Genomic DNA, 24,937 nt, shown 5'->3' with positions numbered 1-24,937 from the left:
AGAGTTGTGGAGTGCAACTTGGCAAATTATGAACTTTTAGTTTACTGTAATTTGTTGTGGTTATTCTGAAAGTCCTATTTAGCAGTGACAGCTAGAGCGGGTCAGAAATTTTCCAAGAGCCCAGTTCTTTGTTGGAAAATGCCGGTCGGTCTAAATTGAAAAGTTCCAGGGGGAACGTGTAGACTTTGATACAGTTCCAACAGAAACCTGGCAGAATACCTGGGTTTCCTGCCAGCTTGCCTGCTCAGCAATCCACCTGGCAGGCTGCCGAGAGCCTGGGAGCACAAGTAATCCTGGCTCCCAGGCTTGTAGCTCCTCAGTAGTCTGGGCTCCAAGGATACCTGGCTCAGGGGCAGCCTACCAGGTAAAGCCCTAACCTACTAGGCTGCAAGGCTTCTGGGGAGACACAGCTCCCACGGTTTCCCGCAGCGGAGGGCAGCCATTTCCACCCCCACCCCCTCAGCTGCCTCCTCAGGATGCCCTCTTGGTGGGCAGCCAGGCGGATGGGCTACCTGCCTTTCTCACTGCCGAGTGTGCAGCTGTTCTGTGAAAATTTCCCAGTCTGGTTTTTTGTTTTGGTTTTAGTTGGTTTTGTTTGGGGTTGGGGTTTTTTTTGTTGGTTTTGGGGTTTTTTTTCATTTCACAAAGGAACTTTTTTTTTCCCAAAAACTCAGAATTTCACCACTCACGTCTGATGCTCGCACTTCACGATTATAGGCCACCTTGCATCCCAAAAGATCCGAAAGCCTTTCCCTTCACTCACCACTTGAAATGCAGCCGCCTCTGTGCCAGAACACAGCGGTTGTTTAACAGTGGCCAAAGTAACATAACTAACCTGCCCCTGCCCTTGTGAAAAATGTAATGGGTTTTTTAGGGATAATAGATCAACATCTCCTTGAAAATATGTCCCTTCTAGCAGCATATTGCTGGGGCACTGTTTCAGTACTGACTCAGAGGGAAAATTTGCTGCCATCTGGTAGATTAGCACCACCAATCTCTGCAGTACTTGGCAGTCAGGATGAGGGCCCCATCATCCTAGACACTGTACAAACACAAAGGAAGACACATTCCTTTCCCCAAAGAGCTCATAGTCTAAATACAGACAAAAGGTGGTGGAAAGGGACACATACATAAACAGATTGATCAGAATGATGGACACATGGCTTGCTAGTTACAATCTTTTGTTCAGCATTAGATGTTTTGGGGAGCCTACCGCCGGAGTATAGTTCAGGCCCAAGCTTGCTGAACTTGTTAGATAAGATTAGTACAAAACCTAAGATGGTTGGTATGACTGTATTAGTTTTTTTCAGGCCACAAGTGTTTGTTACACTGTGTTTCATTTACACCTTTTTTTTTTTTTTGGTGGGGTTAATATTTTTCATTTTTTAAAAAGTGGCAACTTGGTGAAAAAGTTCCGTCCAAAAAAGGCTAAAGACAATGCAAAGAACTGTGAAGCAATGCCCTGCCCTCCGATCCCTCCCTGCATGCCTCCTACAACACAGGCAAAATTTCTGGGTAGGACAGAAACCAGTACAGTCTTTGTTCCAGTCAAGGCATCACCTTCATCTGGATGGACACTACTGCCAGACAGCCATAGTGTGTGCAGTGAACAGGGCTGGCTCCAGGCACCAGTGAAGGAAGCAGGTGCCCGGGGAGGCCAATTGAAAGGGGCAGCGCTCCATCCGTCATTGGGACAGCATGTCCGGGTCTTCAGCTGCAATTCGACGGCAGGCCCTGCAGTCCCTCTCTTCCTCTTCGGCGGCAGCTCAACCAGGCTGTTGTTTTTTTCCTTTGCTGCTTGGGGTGGCAAAAAAGCTGGAGCCGGCCCTGGCAGTGAATGGCTGATGATTGCGCCAGTCAATTCACCCTCCACAGCTGTGGGGACCAAGGTTTCATCCAATCAGTGTAGCAATATATGGCTCTATTTTGTGGGACCGATTTTGTTGAACTCAACTTCCTTTATCCTCCCTCTGTCCTGTTCCAGCTTGATAGGCCTGGTATGTTGGCCCATCTTCCTCTTGGCCAGCTGGGCCACTTTTCTCTGCTCTGATTTGATCTTTTTGCTGGGAGTTGACGCTGTACCTGTCCCTGGGCTCATTTCCTTCAAAACCAGCTAGCCTGTTAGCCTCTCCTCTACAGCTCCTTCCATGGAGGCTGCATCTCCCCTAGGCTTGGCCCATTGCCACAGACTGCTCTCCTTTAGACCCATCTTACACCCGATTCCCAGCCTCAGTATTCATCGCACTCTTTGTTTCACCACTCACAGGAAAATAGACACTTGACCTAATTTACAACTGTTTTCTAGGCAGGGAATTGCTTGCATGACTGCTATTTAGGGGCAATTAAGGAGCTATACTGGCGTTCCTGTGAATAGCTAGTAATAAAAGTCTGTGTCGTTCCTCCTTTATTAACTAGTTGGATGATATTAACTAGTTATACGGTTCATAGGAAACAGGCATTTCGCTCCCCTGATAAATATATCCTACAGCATTTTGCAGCAGTAGCCCATAGCACTAGCCACTGTGTTGTCTGTTGTAGTGTTTCCCTTACTAGAATACAGCAGAGCTTTGTGAGAAGGACAATTATGTCCCCGAGGATATGTCTACACTGCAATAAAAAACCTGCAGCAGCAAGTTTCATCGTCCAGGTCAGCTGACTTGGGCACATGAGGCTCAGGCTGTGGGACTATAAAACTGCAGTATAGACATTTGAACTTTGGCTGGAGCCCAGGCTCCGAGACCCCAGGGAGGATCTCAGAGCCTGGGCTCCAGCCTGAGCCCAAGTATCTACACTGCAATTTTATAGCCCCACAGCCCAAGCTCGTGTCAACTGAGCCAGGCTAGCCATGGCTGTGCTGTGGGTCTTTTATCACGGTGTAGAGGTACCCTTTGTGATTAAGGCACGTGCTCTAAATGTCAGCATAGAGGCCTGGGAATGTGGGCTATTAGGTTATGTCTACATTGCACACTAAGCCCAGGCTCTGACTCAGGTTTGAGCCCAAGCGCCTCCTTCTGTCTGACTTGGACTGTCAAAATCAATCTGACTTGGTTCAGCAAGAACTCAGGACCTGAGTCCTAGGATCCTATTAGGGCGCTGGGTCAGAGCCCCAGTCCCACTGTGACTTGGATCCAAGCCTTGTCATTTTGCAGTCTGGACGCAGCTCAAGCTGCGGACCCAAGTCAGAAGGTCTGCATCGTATAGTATGGACGTGTTAGCATGGCTGTGGGCTCTGGGTCCAGCAAGTCCACAAGTCTGGGTCCCGCCAGCCTGGGTTTGCAAAGCAGTGTAGACATAGCCTTAGGTTCTATTCAAGGCTCTGTCATTTACTTGACCCGCAATTGTGGGAAGGTCACCTAATCTCTTTGTGCCTCAGAGTCCACATCTGGAATAGGGGGGTGATGGCATCAGTCTCACAAGGAAGTTCTGATCTTTCATCAGTTAATGCCTGTATAAAGCTTCAAAATCTTTGGACGAAACTGACAAAGTGCAAAGTATTCTGTGATTGTTTTTATCTAAGAATCCTGTTGTCTTCCTAAGTAAAATGAATTTAGCAGGACTGAATTCAGTGCCCAATTAACTCTAGTTTTCATTAGAAACTTAACACTTATATTTTGGCATGGGCTAATGTCACTGACAGTCTCTAGGGAGAGAAAGAACCAAAACAGTGGGCACTCCTGCTGCGTAAGCTAGAGTAATACTTGAACTTCTTTGCTCTCACCGTACTCTCCAGTATCAGGATGAAGTAATTAGCAGAGCAATGACTCAGGGAGCTTCCTTTGACCTGTGTAACCATCAGACCAGAAAAAAGCAGAAAAAAGCTCCCCTTCCTGCTGCTTGTCTGCCTTGTCTATAATCGGAGCAGGGATTTTAAGGCTAAAAGAGACCACTGTGGTCATCTAGTCTGACCTCCTGAACCTAATACAAAAAGTATAAAATGACAGAAGGCAATGCCTGTGACTGAAATGTTGAGACCAAGCATCCATTCAACTTTCTAAAATATCAAGAGCAAAGCTACTGACACAGGTGCCAGCCACAAAAGAAGCTGAAATGATTTCCCCTAGGATTCAGATGGTGATGAAATTCTCACCTCCTTAGGAGTATATGCATGATGGGAAGGGAGGAAGGAAGACACTTCCTTAAGAGTGAGCCGCAAACTTGCAAGACTTTTCTTGCCATTGTTTCAGATAACACCATTAACAGTTGGCGGATGCATTATACGCAAATACCCACTTCAGCTGACACATCTAAAGTGCAGCTATGATTTTCAATTAGTAAGTAATTAAGTGCAAGGGATTCCATTCACACATTCCCACAACCATGTAACCTGCTTCTCTGCATGTCCTCCACTATACCTGTTACGTTGCCACATTCCACGGAATGTTAGGACGTATGTGATCTGCCCAGCAGCATTCTTCCCGGAGGTGGAACACTTTGGAGAGAGCATTGTCCAGTGGATAGAGCACTGGGCTTGGACTCAGCCCACCTGTCTTCAGTTCCTGACTCTGCCATTGACCTTCTGTGTTACCATAGTCATTTGACCTCCCTGTGTCTATGGTTCCCTTCCTGCTACTTGTCTGCCTTGTCTATAATCGGAGCAGGGATTTTAAGGCTAAAAGAGACCATTGTGGTCATCTAGTCTGACCTTCTGAACCTAATACAAAAAGTATAAAATGACAGAATTTCAGTGACACACAGGCAAAGATTGAGTGCCCATTTACAAATCAGCTAATTGCACACATAAGTGGCCAATTAAGCATATACCTGGCATTGTGCATGTGCAAATATGCACTTTAAGTATTTGCACGTAGTTACTTGTATATGCCTACATTTAAAATGCTAGCTCTAGAGTGTCACATGGTACTGCCTGGGTTTTCTTTTGGCCAGCGGTAGGGATATAATTCTGCAACATGTTGTAAATCCTTTGCAAGTGGCTCCCCTTGACTATGTTTTTTGATGGATGTCAGATAGACAAAGAACCACCCAGAAGTAGTATACAATACATTAAATAATGCTGACTCCAATATTGACTACCTGACGCATGTGCATTGTCGATTGCAGTATTACCCATCTACATCTCTGCAACCAGGAACGTCCTGTATACATTTCATTATTGTTAACCCTGGTCTGGTTACATCTGGGTACGCTGCAACGGCTGTGCTGCAGAATGCACCATTTGGCAGTACTGGCCCGGAACAGCTAGATTGTATAAATATGAAGAGAGCTGAGAGTCGGTGGGGAGGTCTTTGAGATAAGACCTTAGGAACAGCAGTTCCACACGCTGTACGTGGACTTTGTCATAAGAATAAGTGTTTGTCCCAATGACCAAAATGTCACCTCCCCCCCTAGTATTTTGCTGCACTCCAACTGACATATTTAAATGGTGGCATATGCACAGACGGTCTCATTCTGATGGGCTGATTCAAAGCCTATTGAAGTCAATGGGGTTTGGGTCAGGCCCTGAATATGGTAAAATTAGTATAAATCCAGTGCAACTCCACTGACTCTGCGTTTCTGAAGAGTTAAAATCCATTGCTGATGTAATAACCTGGTATATAGATTTGTGTACAGGCCCAAAGTCCAGAGTTTGGTCAAGAGGTCAGAGGCCTAGCAATAGCTAAGAGAAAACAGAATAACCAAAGATAACCTTGCTTTTGCTAAGATATGCCTGGTCAGAAAAACGCCTGATGCTGGGGGCAATAACTGTATCTTATTCAAAATTGCAAATAGAACAAAGAAGCCCTGTTTCTGTTGTGTTAGTTTCTTCTGTAGGGAGATGTTCTTCCCACACATCCAACCTTGAGTTTATGAAAGTTTGGAACATATCAGTATAAGATATGGCCTCCTCCCACCTCCCTTTCCCAGAAACCAATGCCTGCCTTAAAACACAAATAAGCAACTTGAAAGACAATCTTTATTGCCATATACTTTCACTGTTTCTTTGCTTTTACCCCTAGCTATGTATCTGTTGGACAATCAAAGGAGCTACTTCATTCCTATGGACCCCAAATTAAATCTAACATATATTCTATACTAATACATTTATTAAAGTACTAATTAAATACTAAATGTTAATTTGTTAACATTGAGACCATGGGCGGAGACATTATGTAATCTTTTGACCATTGGCTACTGTGCTATCATGTCTTGCAGCTAGACCTATCCGGGGGTGTGGGACTGCCTACCCCATCACTTTCCCCACCCATGGAAAATCCATATATTCCATTGTAATCAATTAATTGACAGTGTCTCTGAGCCTAATAAGCGAGGTGACACTCCGTCAGTGCTGTATGTATAAACTCCTATGCTTGACCTCTACACGGTGTGGATTTATGTCCTTCAGTTTCCAACAGTGGAATGGACATCAGAGTCTGGCTCATAGTTTATGAAGCATTTTGATATCTTTGCACTAAAAAGCAATCCATAAATGCTCAACATTTCAGATGCGTAATTGTCTTAGTTTCTGTTCAACTCATGTATTACTTTTCTACAACATACCACACACCCTTCATTTTAATTTACAAACGGCCTTATTCTCATTTGCACTAAGGCAGTGTAGAGTGGCCTCAAATTGGTTATTAAATGTAATCTAAGCAAGCGTAAATGACAAGCAGGCATGTGTTCTTTAAGAGAGTCCAGCTACAACCACAATAAATAAAAAGCAATACACACAAATTATTCTGCTTATCTGCACCACTCAGTCTAATGAGGTTAAATTCTAATAGCGAGCTTGTATCACATAAATAGCTTTCAGTTTTCTTCATTCCTAGTTCCTTCTCCCCTCTTTCCTGTCTTTTTCTCTACTCCAGCCATGCTATCTAGCACAGTAATGGCATTTAATGATACAGCATGGAAAAGCTAGAGTATAGCACAACAAGCAGCTTTTAAAAAGGAAAACTCTTGATGTTTCTAGAAGCAATATCGCTGAGACGAGCTGGTGGTAGGAAGGCTAAAATGTCTCTCCTTTTATGGTCCTGGATCGAAACCAAGCAATGGCATGTTAATCTACCGTGGTCTCACTCATATGTGCAAAGTTCTATTTAAATGATGCTTTTAAGACTTGATATAATAAATCGTTCAGTTGACTGAGTACAGAATTACAAACCAATGTGCCTTTGAGTGACTGGAAAATGAATTCATCCTCCATGGGTCTCCTAATCAGAGAGTGCATATTCATGAAATAAAATATCTTCTCCTGGCTAACACTTCTTACCCTACAGCTGGTTTTGACTACTTCTGTATCAAACATGGAGCCAAAACCTTGACCATTCATGGCTAGCGCTGGGTGAAATTTTTAGAAGAAGGGTTTATTCACTGACAAATGCAGGATCAATTGATCTCAAATTGCAATTATGACACATGGTTTCAGCCAGTTGCCAAATGGCCATAAGGAGAAGCTGGTGATCACATGCATGCTCCCGTCTCTTTAGCCCAGTGGTTAGGGCACTCAAATGACATGTAAATGACCCAAATTCAAATCACTTCTCTGGAACAAACCCACATTGGAATTTTTCAATTCACTAGAAATTGTGAAAAAATTCAGATTTGGTTCATCCTAAACCAAACCATTTTTTCAATGTTTTTGAACAGTCATAGAACCAAAATACCACTTATTCAACCAGTTCTACCTGTAAATCTTGAAGATCCCACAGCACTTTGCTCAAGGGTGGGGCTGGCAACTCCATTACCCTAAACACATTTGAACTTAGGTTACTGCATTCTCACCACCTACATCACCCTTGATGCTTCAACTGGATATGATTTTCTTCAATTCCTCCTATAACCAGTTGTGTAGTGTTGCTGCAAGCTGTGACTAGTCCCTTGTTACACTTCACCCCAGAGGTGGATGCATTTCAGGAACGGGTGATGTCATTCTTGTATATAGAGAGCTATTTTAGTTTGTAAAGTGCTTTACAATCTTTTGGGATGAAAAAGGTCTAAATAAATGTAATGTATTATTGGTAAATTTCCTTCCCTCCCAGTTGCCCTTTTCCCTGGTGTCTTCACTCTCTGTATCTCTACTTATACTACATACAGAAAACAGTATGACTCCAGTTTTTGACATCCATTTTCTATTATAGTAACTGTTACCCAAGAGACAGATAGACAGCCACCCCCACTGAAAGCACCATTAACCAAAGTTGACTTTAAAGGAATTTCTCTTTGGAATACATAACTTCCCTGATGACACAAACTCTTAGCCTCTTAGACACAAGTAGATAACAAATCAAGTCCAAATAAGCATAACTTGTGAGGACACGTAGTTGATTTCATTTATGTGAGACAGAATAAAGATGAATATTTACATAAAAGGCTATGCTCATGCTCCATAATCCTCAAAGGCAGGAATGGAGATAGGGATTGCATTAGTAGCAAAGTATTACACCCATGATACTACATTGAGTAGTTGGCTAGGTTGATTATGGGTTGACATGAGGAAAAAACACATGAAGTTGAGATTTACATCGAGAGTTCATTTTTGGGGGTTTTACTCCTCAAACACCTGGTACTGGCTATTTCTGGAGATGACACACCAGACTAGCAGGACCGTCAATCTGTCCTAGTATTTCAACTCTTTGCCTTGCTTTCTTTCCCTCCTGCCCTATTATTGTAACTGTATCTCACTGGCTACATGTGTCATGACCCACTCAAGTACCAGAGCCATACAGAGGACAAGAGCCTACTACTAACACTAATGGAGTTATTTCTTTAGTGCGAGTAATAAAGGCCTGTCCTTTTGGTGCTGAAGGTCGAATGTTCTACCCCCGGCTGAGACTCATTACAGATCTGTATGATGGGAGGAGAAAGCAGTAAAAATAAAACAAAGACATCCAACTTGTGAGGCTAAAACTCAGGAGGCTTAAATTAATTCAGTTGCCCCACACAAGGGGAACAAGCCTTTGGGAGTCATGTCAGGCTGTAAAGACTAAAGGCCAGATCATCAGCTGGTATAATTTTGCTTAGCTCCATTGACTTATTTTTATTTGTGGTAGCTCCCTCTATGTTACTATCTTTCCAAACATACAAGAAAGATGGTCCCTGCTGACTATCTAAGGAATGGAATTATGGTGCCACTTTGCACCAGCTGAGGATCTGGATTTTAGGGCTGATATTTTCAAATCCACCTAGGGTATTCAGATCATGAAAGTAATGGGAACAGAGTGTCAAACACGGCTTTGAAAACCACAGTTTTGATTTTTAGACCAATTTTTCTTCCATCCATAACCATGTTGTTAGTGTTTGGGTTGGGGCGGAGGGGGAACGCTACACAAATCCATGTAAACCTACACACTCAGTGTCTTCACCAGCCTACCTACCCCAGAGCACCTACTCTCACTAGCCAGCGGATGTCTAGTTCCAAATCATGGAACAATTCCCTTCTGTCTGATGTGAGATACTGAAAACTCAACTTGCCTCTTGGGAGGCCAGCATAGAATCATAGAATCATAGAATATCAGGGTTGGAAGGGACCCCAGAAGGTCATCTAGTCCAACCCCCTGCTCGAAGCAGGACCAATTCCCAGTTAAATCATCCCAGCCAGGGCTTTGTCAAGCCTGACCTTAAAAACCTCTAAGGAAGGAGATTCTACCACCTCCCTAGGTAACGCATTCCAGTGTTTCACCACCCTCTTAGTGAAAAAGTTTTTCCTAATATCCAATCTAAACCTCCCCCATTGCAACTTGAGACCATTACTCCTCGTTCTGTCATCTGCTACCATTGAGAACAGTCTAGAGCCATCCTCTTTGGAACCCCCTTTCAGGTAGTTGAAAGCAGCTATCAAATCCCCCCTCATTCTTCTCTTCTGCAGACTAAACAATCCCAGCTCCCTCAGCCTCTCCTCATAAGTCATGTGCTCTAGACCCCTAATCATTTTTGTTGCCCTTCGCTGGACTCTCTCCAATTTATCCACATCCTTCTTGTAGTGTGGGGCCCAAAACTGGACACAGTACTCACAGTACTGGTGAGGCCTCACCAGTGTCGAATAGAGGGGAACGATCACGTCCCTCGATCTGCTCGCTATGCCCCTACTTATACATCCCAAAATGCCATTGGCCTTCTTGGCAACAAGGGCACACTGCTGACTCATATCCAGCTTCTCGTCCACTGTCACCCCTAGGTCCTTTTCCGCAGAACTGCTGCCTAGCCATTCGGTCCCTAGTCTGTAGCGGTGCATTGGATTCTTCCATCCTAAGTGCAGGACCCTGCACTTATCCTTATTGAACCTCATCAGATTTCTTTTGGCCCAATCCTCCAATTTGTCTAGGTCCTTCTGTATCCTATCCTCCCCTCCAGCGTATCTACCACTCCTCCCAGTTTAGTATCATCTGCAAATTTGCTGAGAGTGCAATCCACACCATCCTCCAGATCATTTATGAAGATATTGAACAAAACCGGCCCCAGGACCGACCCCTGGGGCACTCCACTTGACACCGGCTGCCAACTAGACATGGAGCCATTGATCACTACCCGTTGAGCCCGACAATCTAGCCAGCTTTCTACCCACCTTATAGTGCATTCATCCAGCCCATACTTCCTTAACTTGCTGACAAGAATACTGTGGGAGACCGTGTCAAAAGCTTTGCTAAAGTCAAGAAACAGTACATCCACTGCTTTCCCTTCATCCACAGAACCAGTAATCTCATCATAAAAGGCGATTAGATTAGTCAGGCATGACCTTCCCTTGGTGAATCCATGCTGACTGTTCCTGATCACTTTCCTCTCATGTAAGTGCTTCAGGATTGATTCTTTGAGGACCTGCTCCATGATTTTTCCAGGGACTGAGGTGAGGCTGACTGGCCTGTAGTTCCCAGGATCCTCCTTCTTCCCTTTTTTAAAGATTGGCACTACATTAGCCTTTTTCCAGTCATCCGGGACTTCCCCCGTTCGCCACGAGTTTTCAAAGATAATGGCCAAGGGCTCTGCAGTCACAGCCGCCGATTCCTTCAGCACTCTCGGATGTAACTCGTCCGGCCCCATGATCTTTTGCATGCGAAACTTCGCAGCACCAAGTGCCATTTAAATGTGCTTGTTGTTTGGGGATTTTAAAAGACAACAATCAAAACGATTAAGCAGAGAAGAGCTATAGCCAGTCCATTGACTGCTGGGTTTTGGGCAACACTTGGAAGACAGGAGCAATTAGCCATTAAGAATGAGACAAGTCTGTCAGCTGTACAAAAACCCCACCATTCTTTGCTCCATTCCCTAAATGATGCCAGCATTCTTCCTCGCTTACAAGGGAAAGTGCCCAAGACACCTCAGAGAGCACCAGGCAGGCACGCAACTAACTGGGCAGGCACTGTGGGACCAGTGTCTAGCTGTGATAGTCTGCGTGTGAACAATAAAAGTTGCAGGGCCCTGTTTTCAAATGGGCTTAAGGAAGTCATGGGGCTAGAGGCAGAAGAAAGAGTTGGTGGCAAAGGGGCCTGCTGTTGCTGTTACCAGTTTAGCCTTCTTCTGCTCATTGAAGCTCTTACCCATTTCACTAGGTCCATTTAAACCAAGCTAATTAAAAGCTTTAAAGGCTTTGATAATGCACTGGTTTTGTAAATTAGCTTTGGGAACAACGGAGAAGGATACGCTTTTTTCAAGGAGCGTTGATCAGAGCCTCTAGAAAAGGGAAGAGGGATGTTTTGAGGTGAATGTGAAGATGGATGGCTCAGCCAATCGGTAAGGGAATATGGAGCTTCCAAGTTACATGGTGCATGTTTCCTGGGTCGGTAGCGACTGAATATCACCATTTCCCATCACTGTTTGGTGGACTATGTCTAATAACTTGATGAGTCTCATTTCAACTACCAATGCCCAGGTGTTCGCATCACAAAACCCACCGCACTTGTGCTAATTGACCTCCTGGTTGACAAGTCTTAGCAGAGGGATCAAGAACCAAATGGACCATGGAGATTGTACTACACTGCCTGCTTAACGATGACACTTCCAGGACAGGGTTGGCAGAAGGAAGCTTACCCTGCTGCCTTCTCCCCGTATTGCTTCTGTAGATACAGCAGGATTCAGAACTGTCAGATCAACACCTTTCACCTGAACTAAACATACATAACTTCTGTGTAATGTCCAAGAATTAGGGTGGACTTCAACCTAAAGCCCCTTTCAGCTTGTCCAGACAAGTAGAAAGGAAAAGAAAGGAAAAATCCCATGAAATGGGTTTAAATATGAAAAAAGATTCTTTTCTCTAATTAGGGTGGGTTAGCCTTTGTCCATGCACTGTTCTGCAGGACCTCTGGGGAAGGCAAATGGCTCTTCACAATGGAAGCCTGAAATTCTGTAAGGTTGGTAATGAATTTTGGACCAGAATCTGCAGAAGCTATTGCACGCCTAATGTATGGGTCTCCAGAGTCTTCCTGCTTTCCTCCTTGGGACCAACGGAAACTACATATCTTCAAGGGATTTTGAGATCTGTGGGCAGGTCTCATAGGGAGCATGGTTACAAAGAGAAGATGCAAAAAGGAGGCAGTCTAGAAGCAGCTCAGCACAATGCCCTTGACACAGATAACTTGATGTTGTCTGTTCATTAACGGGTTACTCAAAGGATTCCCCAACTTCCTGAAAACTGGCCCCATTCTCAGTATGCCTGCACTGCCAAACACCAATGTGGGAGTCATAGTCATACACACAAACCACCCAGAAGAGGGGAGTCAGAGAGATGGAAGCTGCACTCATCTTGGGTTACCTCTCCATAGCTATGGCACTGGTAACCCCATGGGCCTGGCCAATCTATAAGGGATCTTTTTTTCAAGCTTCCTGCTAATGCCCCTTTGATGTCTTCTCTATGCGGCCGGGCCTTCCTGTCCTGGGGGAATCAGGACAACTTCAGAATGAGCAGCCTAACATGGTGTATGCCAAATTCAAACTAGCAGAGTGAAATCTTGGTCCAAGTGGAGTCAATGAGAGTTTTCCCATTGAGTTCAATAGGGCCAAGATCTCACTCATAGAGTTGGGCGGGGTTCAGTCTCGAACACAAGTGATCTGCATCAGTTCCAGCTATCTCCCAGGCCATGGCTGTACTATTACTCTAGTGGCTGGGGCACTAGATATTCATGAGATCTGGATCAGGAGAGAGACACAGAGACAGAGAGATGTTTGTGTACATCTGGCTGGAAGAAAGGGTCATTCCATCTTCGTGTGATCCTTTGTGCGCCCTGTTCCTTGAAGAGCCAGGATTCAGTACTGATGTTCAAGAGACCTGAGCTCATCTGGTTATGCCTGGGAATGTTACAAACCTTCCAGAAAACTAAGAGGCCTCACAGAGCTGCTTATATCAAACAGGGGAATAACTTCATTCTTGCCACTTCCCATGGATCAATGTGCCTGGGATAATTTACCTGGTTTTAGGCACAACATGGGAGAGATTTTCAAAGCCATAAATGAGATGTAGATGCTCAACTCCCATTGACGGCCAATGGGGCTTACGTGCCTAAATGTCCTTTGTGCCTGTGAAAATCTCCCCCGTTGTATTGGACATCAAATAGCATCATGACCTCCCCAGGAAAGCCCAAAGGAAAGATGCCCGATGGGAGGACAATCTATGCACTGAAAATGTAGGGGGAGACCCTGCGTAGTGCAGAGCTGGCATCAGGACTGGATTCAGGCAAACGGAACCCCAAGGCCAAAACTGCCACAGCAGCCTAACTGTTACAGCAGGAAGGGCGCATGGACTAATTTCGCTTTGCGTTAACCTCAGCCTGGGTCCCAGCAACCAGCAGGGTGAATTGTTCAGGGGCCTGCTGAGTAATATTTTAGGATATTTTGTGATGCATTCATCAAAGGGATGAGGCACATTTTTGGTTTGGGCTTTTGCATTTTGAAGTGTGAAAGGGCTTCCTGGTACTGTTTTGGGTTTGTTTGTTTTTCAATATTCCTCCCTCACACCAAAAATAAAAGAATGATTTGCTCATTATCCTTTGGATGAATCTGCCGCATTTCCTCATGTATTCATGCCGTGTCTTCCTTTAGGAAACGTCTTTAAACTATACGAAATGTTTCCCCATGCCAAGTACTAAAGGCACTATCTCTGTCCCACAGCAATGATGTACCAGACTATACACTGTAATGTAGCCCCTATTCAGACTGTTCCAAATAGAATCTGTACCTGCAGCTTTACTACAGCTGTAATTTAGATATATTGAGTAACAGAACTCTTTTTATAGGATGTACCTTTTTTATTATGCACATGAATTGACGATTAATACTAAAAATTGTTTGCACTTACGTGGCACGAACTCTCTAGGGATATTACAGCTCTTTACAAGCATAAACACATTAAGCAGCACAAAACACTGGTGAGGTAGGGAAGCAGCTGTGTGGGAGGGGAAACTGAGGCACAGTCATCCTTATTAACCCTTGAGTGTCTTTACATTAGGAACACACACTGACAGAAGATGATGTCTGTAGACATTATGCCCAGGAGTTTTAAATGATCTCCTTTGTGTTGTTTATGTATATACACAAACTGAATAGGCATTTCATAGGCTTTAACATTATAGATACAGAAAATGACTGGTGAATAAGTATTGCTCTTTGGAATGTGCCCAAACATTATTTATCTGTGTTCTTGGACAGATTTTGGGCACCTGTCTTATTAAAATCCCGTTAGTGCTATGCAGTAATTCTTTTCAGACTCCATGCATAACATATGTATCCACTAGTCTCCCTCTGAGCAGCTGAAGGCATGATCCTAATTATGGGGCCAAGTAAACAGGCTGGTTGACACAGCTAATAAAACAATGATACATACAGCATTATTAGTTTATTGCCGCTGGGTCTGTAGGTCTCTGCTGTGACAAGGGGAGAACATGCTGCTAGCCTGTTATCACATAATGTTGGAGAATAATTACCCATTAGGAAAGAAATAAACGCTTCTGTGCACCTTACTTTCGTGTTTATTAGAGGATTGGACGGCAGAGTGCACAAGTACAACGGGGAGGAAAGTTGCTATAGTCATTTACAATGATCATAGTTAGAGCTTTAATCTATGTGACATTCACTCCAAGATCTTCCATTGCCTTCTAACCTCTGCCCAAAGACACCTATTCCTCTTATGATGTTAGCGGGGAAGTTTATGATGATGTTTGATCGGCTCGACAGATACTAATATGCACACCACCAGCTAGGGAAACCATGTTTTCAGTTGCAATGCCCTTCACACCAGCCCTGGCAACATTAAGGGGCTGATACTGCCCCGAAGGAATTTCCTCAGCAAAGCGGGAGACCCTGCATAGTGCAGAGCTGGCATCGCGACTGGATTCAGGCAAACTGAACCCCAAGGCCAAAACTGCCACAGGGTTCTTGTACCAACACTCCTGTATGGAAACCCCACTCCCTATTAGAAGGGTAAGTGGCAACGGCCAGGGTTCTGCCCTCCAAGAGAGGCAGTAGCATGCAGCCCCTTTCACTCCCTCTGGATCATCCGTAGAGGCTCCTTTCTCCTCATAAGCAACAGGGATCCCCTTTCCCCTGGGGTTGTAGCAGTGGGGTCCTGCAGTATTTACCGCAACAGGCATTGTGGGTCTGCCTGGTAGATAGGTCAGTTCCACTGCATTCTTCGGCAATGTATACATCTTAACTAATTAGCCTCTCACAGTTTGTATGGCAGCTTCCACCTTCTTTGTATGTATACATATATATTCTTACTATATGTTCCATTCTATGCATCTGATGAAGTGGGCTGTAGCCCACGAAAGCTTATGCTCTAATAAATTTGTTAGTCTCTAAGGTGCCACAAATACTCCTGTTCTATATATGGGAGTAGCATTGACGGGGAAGCCGCAGCATGGGTCTCGAAGGTCACACCTTATTGAGCTGCATAGGGAAGTTTGCACCTCTCAGAGCTATTGTTTCAGACTGTTTTCAGACTCAGGCGGTCATCGCTGCACCCATTTCACTCAGATTTACATTTCCAAGCTTCTCTTTGACACCATTTAAAAAAAAAGCATATTTTTATTTTGATGTAACTCCGGGGTTCCTAAAGCAGGGTCCTCTGGCACCTATGTCTTAATCAAGCTCTGTCTAGCATCAACTCTCTGGACTCTCTATAGTAGTTCCTGGTGCAGGGGGCATCCTGAATTAAAAGTAATTGTTTCCAGAACACTTGCATTCTGGCTATTCCTGGCTGCCACTGCAGCCCCTTGGGGCCACAGATATCCTGGTGCAAGTTAGGCAGCAGTTGAGGCCAGAGACAAAACCAGCTCTTGGCTAGGCCCACGCTAAATGAAGATACCCTATCCTTCCATCTCAGGTCCTGTGCCAGACTCCAAGGTGAAATCAGGCCTTCTGAGCACATTCAGCTTCCACTGAAGTCAGCAAGACTCAGCTCTTCACAAAACCAGACCTTTGGATGATTTGGTTCAATTAACGTTAATTAGAAACGGCACTCACCACCATCTACAGAGCTTATTTAAACTATAAAGTGAATAGTTTAGCCTGTGAAGAGGAATAGTGGGGTTCTATTCCCTTCACTTATAGGGAAGACCTCAACATTTCACATCTCCCCATGGTGCCTGTGGTGAGTCAGGAGTTTTCTTCCACATGAAAGGAATTTAATAATCAGTTGGTGGTGCTTTGGATTTGTAATATCAAAGCACACAACTACACCGATGATAAACCATCCCTCTTTATCATGCAAACTTAGCTGGCTCCTGCTGGCATCAGATGGAAGGGTTGCATGGATCCCTGGAGGATGCCTTCTAACTCACAATCTTTCACTTCCCAGAAAAGGGGAAGTGCGTGCGGAGTTTAGTTGCCCTCCAGGGAAATTTCAAACCCTTCATTAAAATCTTTTTCTTCTCTTCCCCAGACATGTGAAATAGTACCTAGCCGGGTTTGATAAATCCACTCACCAAATAGTAAGAAGGTAAATTTCTCTGCTTCTGGGGTGAGGAGAGAAGGGGATATTCAGCCTCTGGTTCCTTCAGAAATTAGGTTTTGTTACAAATAAAAATAACCAATATAGAATCCAATTTTCATTTTGCACCAAGGACTCTAACAGTGGGAAAAAGGCCTTAAAGTGAGCGTAAATTACACCCATTTTCAGGTCTCTTTATACTGCCAGAGCTGTATAATGGGGTCTAAGCGAAACGAGAATCAGACACAAAGTTTCGAAGCCTTAACTGTTGCAAAGTAAGCCTCTGATCTGTGAAATGAACACAACTGGTACCACATTATCCTCCTGAGGCTGCAGTCAGCTGGAAACAGTAGAGAGGTGTGAACCCAGCACAGTGCCGGAGCAGCCACAAGACTGTATGCTGGGTCATTCGATCCCGGACGACCAAGCTTTCTCTTCCTCCACTCCCCAGTAATGGAGCCACTCTGTAGCCATGATTCCAACCAACCACATGGCTGGAATAGCTTCAGCTCTGTCTGTGCCCATTGGTTAAAGGAGATCAGAACAGGAGGAAGTGGAGCAGATCAATTTTGTGGCAGGTCAGGCAATGTGATGCTTCATCAAACTGCAGTAACAGGGAAGAGAAAGTATGGACAAGAGAAGCAATATGTGCATGTTCCCACGCAGGCTCATAGTAGGGCGCTGTCTTTGAGCATGTGCTTAATACTAGGGAACCCCTGGCCCTCCCTAACCTCATTTATATATATACCATTATTTAGACCTTTATTGTTTGCAGTGTTGTTGTAGCCGTGCTGGTCTCGGTATATGAGACAGACAAGGTGGGTGAGGTAATGTCTTTTATTGGCCAACTTCTGTAAGAAGAATAAGAAATCAAGTTCAGAGCTCTTCCTCATGTCTGGAGGAAGCAACCAGAGTGTCCAAGCTAAATGGAAGCATAACGGTTCACACATGTTATAGGAGACCACTTAACATGGACAATTCACACCTCTGCAGTCCTAGGACAATGGAGGGTTAGTAGATAGCAAGGTGTTACAACAACTTGCAATGGTTCATAAAACCAGAGTCTCTGTTAAGTTGTCGGTTTTTAGTATCCAGCAGAGTTATGAATTCAAGTTCCCAGGCTGGTGTTTGAAGAGGTTGTACAGGTTTCCTTTGAGGATGAGGACTGAGAGGTCAGATATGAAGTGATCACTTCGTGAAGCAAGCTCCCCACAGACCAGGACACAACAACTCAAAGTGGCACCAGCCCCTGCCAGAACAACAGATGCAAAATCTGCAGACATATCTCCACTGCTATGATGATCGACACCATCTACAACACAACTTTTAAGTTCCCTGGGTCCCACGCAAGCCTGTCACAACATGTGGTGTACCTCACTCAGTGCATCAAATGCCACAACAACAATTATGTGGGTGAAACCAGTCAATCACTAAACTCTTGAATGAACTCAAGCAGCAAAATGATAAAACCCCAAAACATCCCATCACGAATGGGTGAACACTTTTCACAAAGCGAGTCTTCCATATCACCTCATATAACACATGTGAAACCTTCTTGCTTAACAATCTGTTCCATCTTCTATTTAGCGTGGACAGTCTGTTTACCATCTCTGGACCTTAGGAAGAGCTCTGTGGAACTCAAAAGCTTGTCCCTTCCACCAACAGAAGTTGGTTCAATAAGATATTGCCTCGCCCACCTTGTCTGTTTCATTATTTAGACCTGACCAGAATACAGAATCGTTCTGAGGACTGTTTAAAATGGGACATCCAGAGAGGGGTGAAGGAGGCACACAGCAAAGGAAAATAAAAATGGCTGCCTAACTGCTAAATATATTTCCCAGGGGTCTGTTGGCCTGTAGCTCACTCAGAGCAAACTGCAGATAAACCAGACAGACACCATGCTCATTATCCACATCAAAACCCTGTATAAACAGACTTGGACAAACTGATATATAGTAACATTTTGAAAAGAATCCTAAATGACCCAGGAGCCAAGTCTCGTTGGAATTTAAGTGGTTTTGAAAATTTTTCCCATATATTTTTACACTCTACATCCGTATGGGTGACCTAATACTTCCTTTAGCAATGGCACCAGAGATGGAGAGCTGGTCAGAAAACAGAGTTATGTTCAATGGAAATTTTCAATGTCAATGAAAACAATATTTTGTTGTCAAAAGCTTTTGGTAAAAAAAACCAAAACCTGACTATCTTTGGCCAAAAACCTGAAATATTTTGCTCCAAAACCAAATTTTTTTATTTGGAAATTACGCTGTAGTGCCTTGTCGGATCTGTAGTTTGGCTGCCTCATCTCCCTATTTTACTCTCATGACTGGGCTTCCTGGCCAGACTACATCTCCCATGATGCACTATAGGTCTTCTCTCTTGCTGTGCAGATGCAGTGCATTATGGGAGTCCCTGGCTGCAGTGCAGCACGTGAGATGTAGTCTGCTGGGGGACCCACGCCCACAGAGAATGGTGATATGAGGCACACACACACCAACTCCCATGAGGCACCACATCGGCATTTCTGGATGCAAACTTTCCAATTTTCAGCTGAAAATTTTTGATTTTCAGACAAAACCCAAAACTTTTCTATGTTTGAGTGTTTCATTTTACGGTGACAACAACAAAAATCCATTTTTTTCCACAGAAATCTGATGCATTTTATGAAAAATTCATTTAGTCAAGAACCTTCTTTTCCCTCAAAAAACTGTTGATGTCCCCAGCTCTACAGTGATGTCCCCAAAGGGGCATGCAGCTCTAATGTCAGTCAGAAGCCTTCCCAGCTTTTCACATCTTCCATTGACAGAGTGAGTGTAAATTGGTGTAAAGGTTAAAAAAAAATCTTAGAACAATGCTAGGGCCTTGTGTATAGCAAGGAATTTTACGAAAACATTCAGCACTGGAGTTATCAGCAATCAACTCCAGCACTATTAGCATCTACAGGGGAGTCCTGTGACATCCAACATGAGAGTAACTGATATACAGATCTTCTGCCTCAGTTTTCAAAGAGTCTGAGAAAGTCATGAACAACCTCATTCAACTTTTTGGGATGTTAACTTGGATGGCAATGATGACATTTTAGGTGTCAAAGTTGTTAACTGTTTCAAAGCTCAAAGCATGGAAATATGAAGAAGAAGGATCATATCACAAGGAAGGATGGTCCAGTGGTTAGGGTGCTAGACTGGGGCTTGAGGAACCTACTCTACTGAGACCCTATCTACCAAGAGCAGGGTCATATTTTTGCATATTGAGTGGGTGGGGTTTATTTTGTGGATGGAGCTTGGAAAAGCACCAACATACAGGTACATATCCCTATGCAATTGCCCCTCAGCTCTGGGATCTCATCACCTGAATCAGCCTGATAGTAAAACAATCCTGGCACAGCTTGCAGCTCATTCTGTCCTGCAATTATCAGGCACATCCTTGGTGCAGAATTGGGGCACTTGAGCAGGAAGAGAAAAACAAAGACAGAAAAAAAGGAAGTAAGCCACATTGCCTGCAGGATGTAGCAAATTATTTTCCTTCTTTTTTTTTCTAGTCCTGCTGACAAGCAAAAAGATTTGTTTAATTAAAAATCTTTGTTAAAAATTATGTCCCCCCCCCCCCGCAAAAAAAAAAGAATAGTAATTTACACTTTATTGCCTTTTCAGTAATAAAGAAAAGGAGGGGGAAAACCCACAAGTTATACCTGGCAATGAGCCAAGGCTCCAATTACAGCAAGCACTGTAGGAGTAAAAGCAATAGATTTTAATTGGTGCCCAAGGGTAAAGGTCAGCTCGCTCCGAACAATGGGTGTCTTTGGTGGTAATTGACTGAATCATCTAGTGGGAGTTTGTAAATGTCAGTAACACACTTGAAATGGGAGCAAAGAGAAAGGTCTGGTACCAGGGAATGACAGAAGAGCTTTGCCAGTGGAAAAATTACAAAGAGATTGGTTAAACAACACCTGAATGAGGAGCAAGATCTCAAACATAGCCCTCAACCTGCCGAAGTTCAAAATGTGGGAGGCAATGAGTGACAGAGACTCTAGAGGGAGGATTTTGGAAAGTTAATCATGCTGGAGACTTGAAATGCCACAGGATTCCTTCCATTAGCAGAAATAAGAGGAGGTTATTTACCTGTAACTGGAGGTGCTTTGAGACGCGTGGTCCCTATTTATATTCCAAACGCGGGTGCGCATGTGCGCCATGTACCGACCGGAGTGGGAAGTTTTCAGCAGCAGCGTCCATTGACCCACATGGGCATCTTACATTGCCATGTGCACCAGGCGAGGTTATAAGAAGCCGTGTGGGGCGACGCATCCTCAGTCACCATCTTACCGCTCAACTGACAGTCTGCAGCAGAGGGGATGGCGGGCGGGTATTGGAATATAAATAGGGACCACACATCTCTAGGAACCTCCTCTTCTTCTTCTTCAACTGATGGTCCCTACATGTATTCCAAACGTGGATGAGTATGAAGCCATGATCATCTCGGAGGCACGTGCAAGGATGTGATAGGGATGGCACATCCCATGGTGACCACTGGTCCATGGTGTAGTGCGCTGCGAAGGCATGGAGAGAGTGTAAGTTGCCACATGGCAGATCTTGTGCCCAAGGGACGTCCACTAGGGAGGCAGAGGTGGTTGCGTGCACCCTTGTGGAGTGGCCCGTGATCCTGCTGGACGGTGCGGCATTAGAGTGCACATAACATTCGGCAAGGCCTGGTGTGGGCAGATAACACAAGATTAAGGTCCCTGGGGGTGGGGATGGGGTAAGAACTGACAGGAAGCAGTAAGTCAGGCCCTTTAGAAACTGGGTAGCGGTAGGGTGGGCAAACACCGATCGTCCGTCCAGCGGGGGAGGAAGATGCTTAGTGATGCAAGGTCGACACAAATTGAGCCAAGTGCAGAGCCTGAGTTCTTACATCCCGGGAGGTAGTCTAGGATGACGGGCACGGAGACTGCCAGAGGGGAAGGTGGTGGCATTGCACCCAGGAGGGGAAGCGCCTCCATTCTGTGGCATAGCACGCCCGTGTGGAGTCCCAACTGCTGTGCATCAGTATATGGCAGACGGGTGTGCAACAAGCATTGTCTGTGTGGGAGCCCCGTTCAAAAACCAGCTGAAGCAGGCCTGCGTTGGGGTGCCGAACCCTACCGAGTTCGTGGGTGAGGAGGCCAGGCAGGGTGGGGAGGCTGGTTGGTGGGCGGGCGGACAGTCTAAGTAGATCAGGAAACCAGAACTGTTGGGGGCAGCATGGGGCTACCAGGAAGACTGGGGTCTGGTCTCAGCAGATTTGGCGCAGGACTTGAGGGAGGAGGGGAAGAGGGGGGAAGGGCGTACCAGAGCCCCTCAGGCCAAGGAAGGAAAAGGGCATCGCCCTTGGAATCTCCACCCCTGGCCCCCTGGAGCCGGAGACGGGGAATCTGCAGTTCTTGTGCGGGGCGAAGCGGTCCCAACGAGGGGAACCCAGGCAGAGCAGATGGAGTGGCGTTGTTGAGGTACCAGGTCCAACTGAGTGTGTCTGCCAGGGAGTTCTATGCCCCCGGAAGGTACGCCGCATGAGACATGACGTTGTGGTGGATATACCAGTCCCAGAGGCAGATGGCCTCCATGCAAAGCGACCGGGACCTGGTGCTGCATTGACTATGTATACCACTGCAGTGGTGTTGTCCAAGAGTATCTGGATGCGTTGATCATGGAGAAGAGGCAGGAATGCATGGCTAGCCAGGATGTTGCAGTGCTTGCACGCTTCTCGAGGACTCCACGTCCCTTGCATGGCATGGCTGTCTAGGTGTGCACCCCAGCCCACTAGGGAGGAGTACATGGTAAGGGTGGCTGTAGGGACAGGAGCGGCTGACAGGGTGCCACAGAGTACCTTGGTGAGATCGGTCCACCGGGTGAGAGAGGTGTGGACCGAACTCAGGACTGTCAAGGTTGAGTACAAGTGGGTGATGTGGGGCCTGCAGACTGAGAGGAGCTGCAGTCGTACACAATGCATGTGTAGGCAAGCATGTGGTGTCACACAGGTGCAGGCCTCCATGTGGCCTAGGAGGCAGAGACAGCGGCATACTGTCATGTGCAAGTTGCAGTGCAAGGTTGCCATGAGAGTGGCAAAGCAGTTTGCTGAGTGGAGGGGTCGCACTGCTATAGACTCCAGGCACGCTCCAATGAAGTGGAACGTCTGCACTGGGAGAAGCACGGGTTTCAATTTGATAACACAGATGCCCAGTGAGGCGAAGAGTGAGCAGATAGCAGCGACGGCCACCACCATCTCGGGGAAGGTTGGTGCTGCCAGCAGCCAGTTGTCCAGGTAAGGGAACAGAGAGTGCCCCATCTGGTGAAGGAGGGCTGCAACTACTGCAAAGACCTTGGTGAAGACTCTGGGGGCTGAGGCAATGCCAAAGGGAAGGACTCTGAACTGTAGCAGTTGTCACCCACGTGGAAGTGGAGTAATTTGCCATGGGCCAGGTGGATATTGATATGAAAGCAAATATCTTTCATGTTGTGGGCTGCGAACCACATCCCATGGGGGAGGGAGGGAATGATCAATGCGAGCATCATGGTATGGAACTTGGTCTTTCTGATGAGTGTTAAGTGGAGACTGAGAATAGGGCAGAGGACCCCGCCCTACTTGAGGATAAGAAAGTAGGGGGAGTAGACGCCCTTGTCGACAAAGGCGATGGGCATGGGTTCAATCGCACCGTTCATTAGAAAGACATCTGCCTCACATTGGAGGAGGGTGCGGTGGGCGAGGATCCCTGGAGGCAACTGGCGGCGGGGAGGCAGTGGGCGGGAATGGTGACGAACTCTATAAAGTAGCCATGTCATGATCTCCATGATCCAATGAGATCTAGTGATCTTGCCCCAGTGGTGGGTGAACAGGGAGGATGGCCCCAGGGAGGTGACGGAGGGAGGGGGCAGAGGCAATGACACAGGGGGTTCGCAGTTCTCAACAGATGCATCAAAATTGGGCCTTGGTATGGTGCCGGGACGCAGCAGAAGAGGTGGAGGTGGCCGACGGACGTAGGTGCTGGGGAGTCATCAGGGCGGTTCCTGGTACTGGGTGTAGGTGGGCTGGTACGGGGGGTAGAGGCGTAGGTGGAATGGCAGCTTTGGTTGCCAGCACGGCCTCTTATAACCTCACCTGGAGATCATGGCAACAGAAGATGCCTGTGCGGGTCAATGAACACTCCTGCTGAAAACTTCTGGCTCCGGCACATGACACACAGGCGTACCCACATTTGGAATACATATAGGGACAATCACTTGAAGAAAAACTCCTGTTATGATTCTGATATAAATTGTGTTTCAGTAATAAAAGCAAGGGATGCCAAATTTGTGTGGAACGTATATAACTTTCGGATTCAACTGAGGGACATTTGGAGGTATGATCTGCAAAGTGATGGCGGGGAAATGTATCAATGGGCTTTCCACCGGACCTCAAGCAACTATCTCTGAGGCTTTTCTTCACTAGACAGTTACATCGGCTAAGATTGTATCCTTGAGGAATCTTGTTCACTTACACAAGGCTGACCACAACTTTGCAGTCACAGTACACAAGTCATGTTCAGGATTATGCCAGCTGGCCATGGGTAAATCCTACCAATACCTGGTGTACCCACAACTCGAACCTCTCTACACCAACTGCAAAGTCAAGGGCATGGTCTAACTTCAGAGAGCTTTCTAGTTCGAGCAATCCCTAAGGGTGAGAGGGGAGGCTAATCTACATGCCCATTCCACCCTTGACATCTCTGCTACCATTGCCAACAAAACAAGATGCCAAACAGGATGGCAGCATCTATCATCTTTCGTGCAGTTTGACCTGTGAGGGTATAGGTTTCATTTTCAGGCATTTGTCCCCATCCATAACCTAACAGTTCCATGCATTCGCTTGAATAAGCCACTTACTCCCCATACACTTTGTGTATTCAAGCCACTCAGAATTTGGTTGCAACTCAGCCTTACTGACATAAACCCATTGTTCTGCAGCCCCCTGATCACCAGCCAGTAGAAGAGGTGACACAGCCGGAAGGCCCACTTCATGACTTGTAAATATTGCAAGGTTACAACTGTCACGTGTGCTTCTCCAGGAAGGATTCCT

The 24,937-nt window shown here is 45.6% G+C and overlaps 1 protein-coding gene across 2 annotated transcripts in view; it reads right to left on the bottom strand.

The window, feature by feature from the left end:
• The window catches only part of LOC141991179 (VPS10 domain-containing receptor SorCS1), a 400,215-nt gene that overhangs the window by 177,974 nt on the left and 197,304 nt on the right, over positions 1-24,937 (bottom strand). The window lies entirely within an intron of this gene.

The sequence above is a fragment of the Natator depressus genome, chromosome 7, assembly GCF_965152275.1.
Source record: "Natator depressus isolate rNatDep1 chromosome 7, rNatDep2.hap1, whole genome shotgun sequence".
In the NCBI taxonomy this organism is placed as follows: domain Eukaryota; kingdom Metazoa; phylum Chordata; order Testudines; family Cheloniidae; genus Natator; species Natator depressus.
Note: the sequence above shows the minus strand (reverse complement) of the source record. Positions and strands in the feature narration are given on the sequence as shown.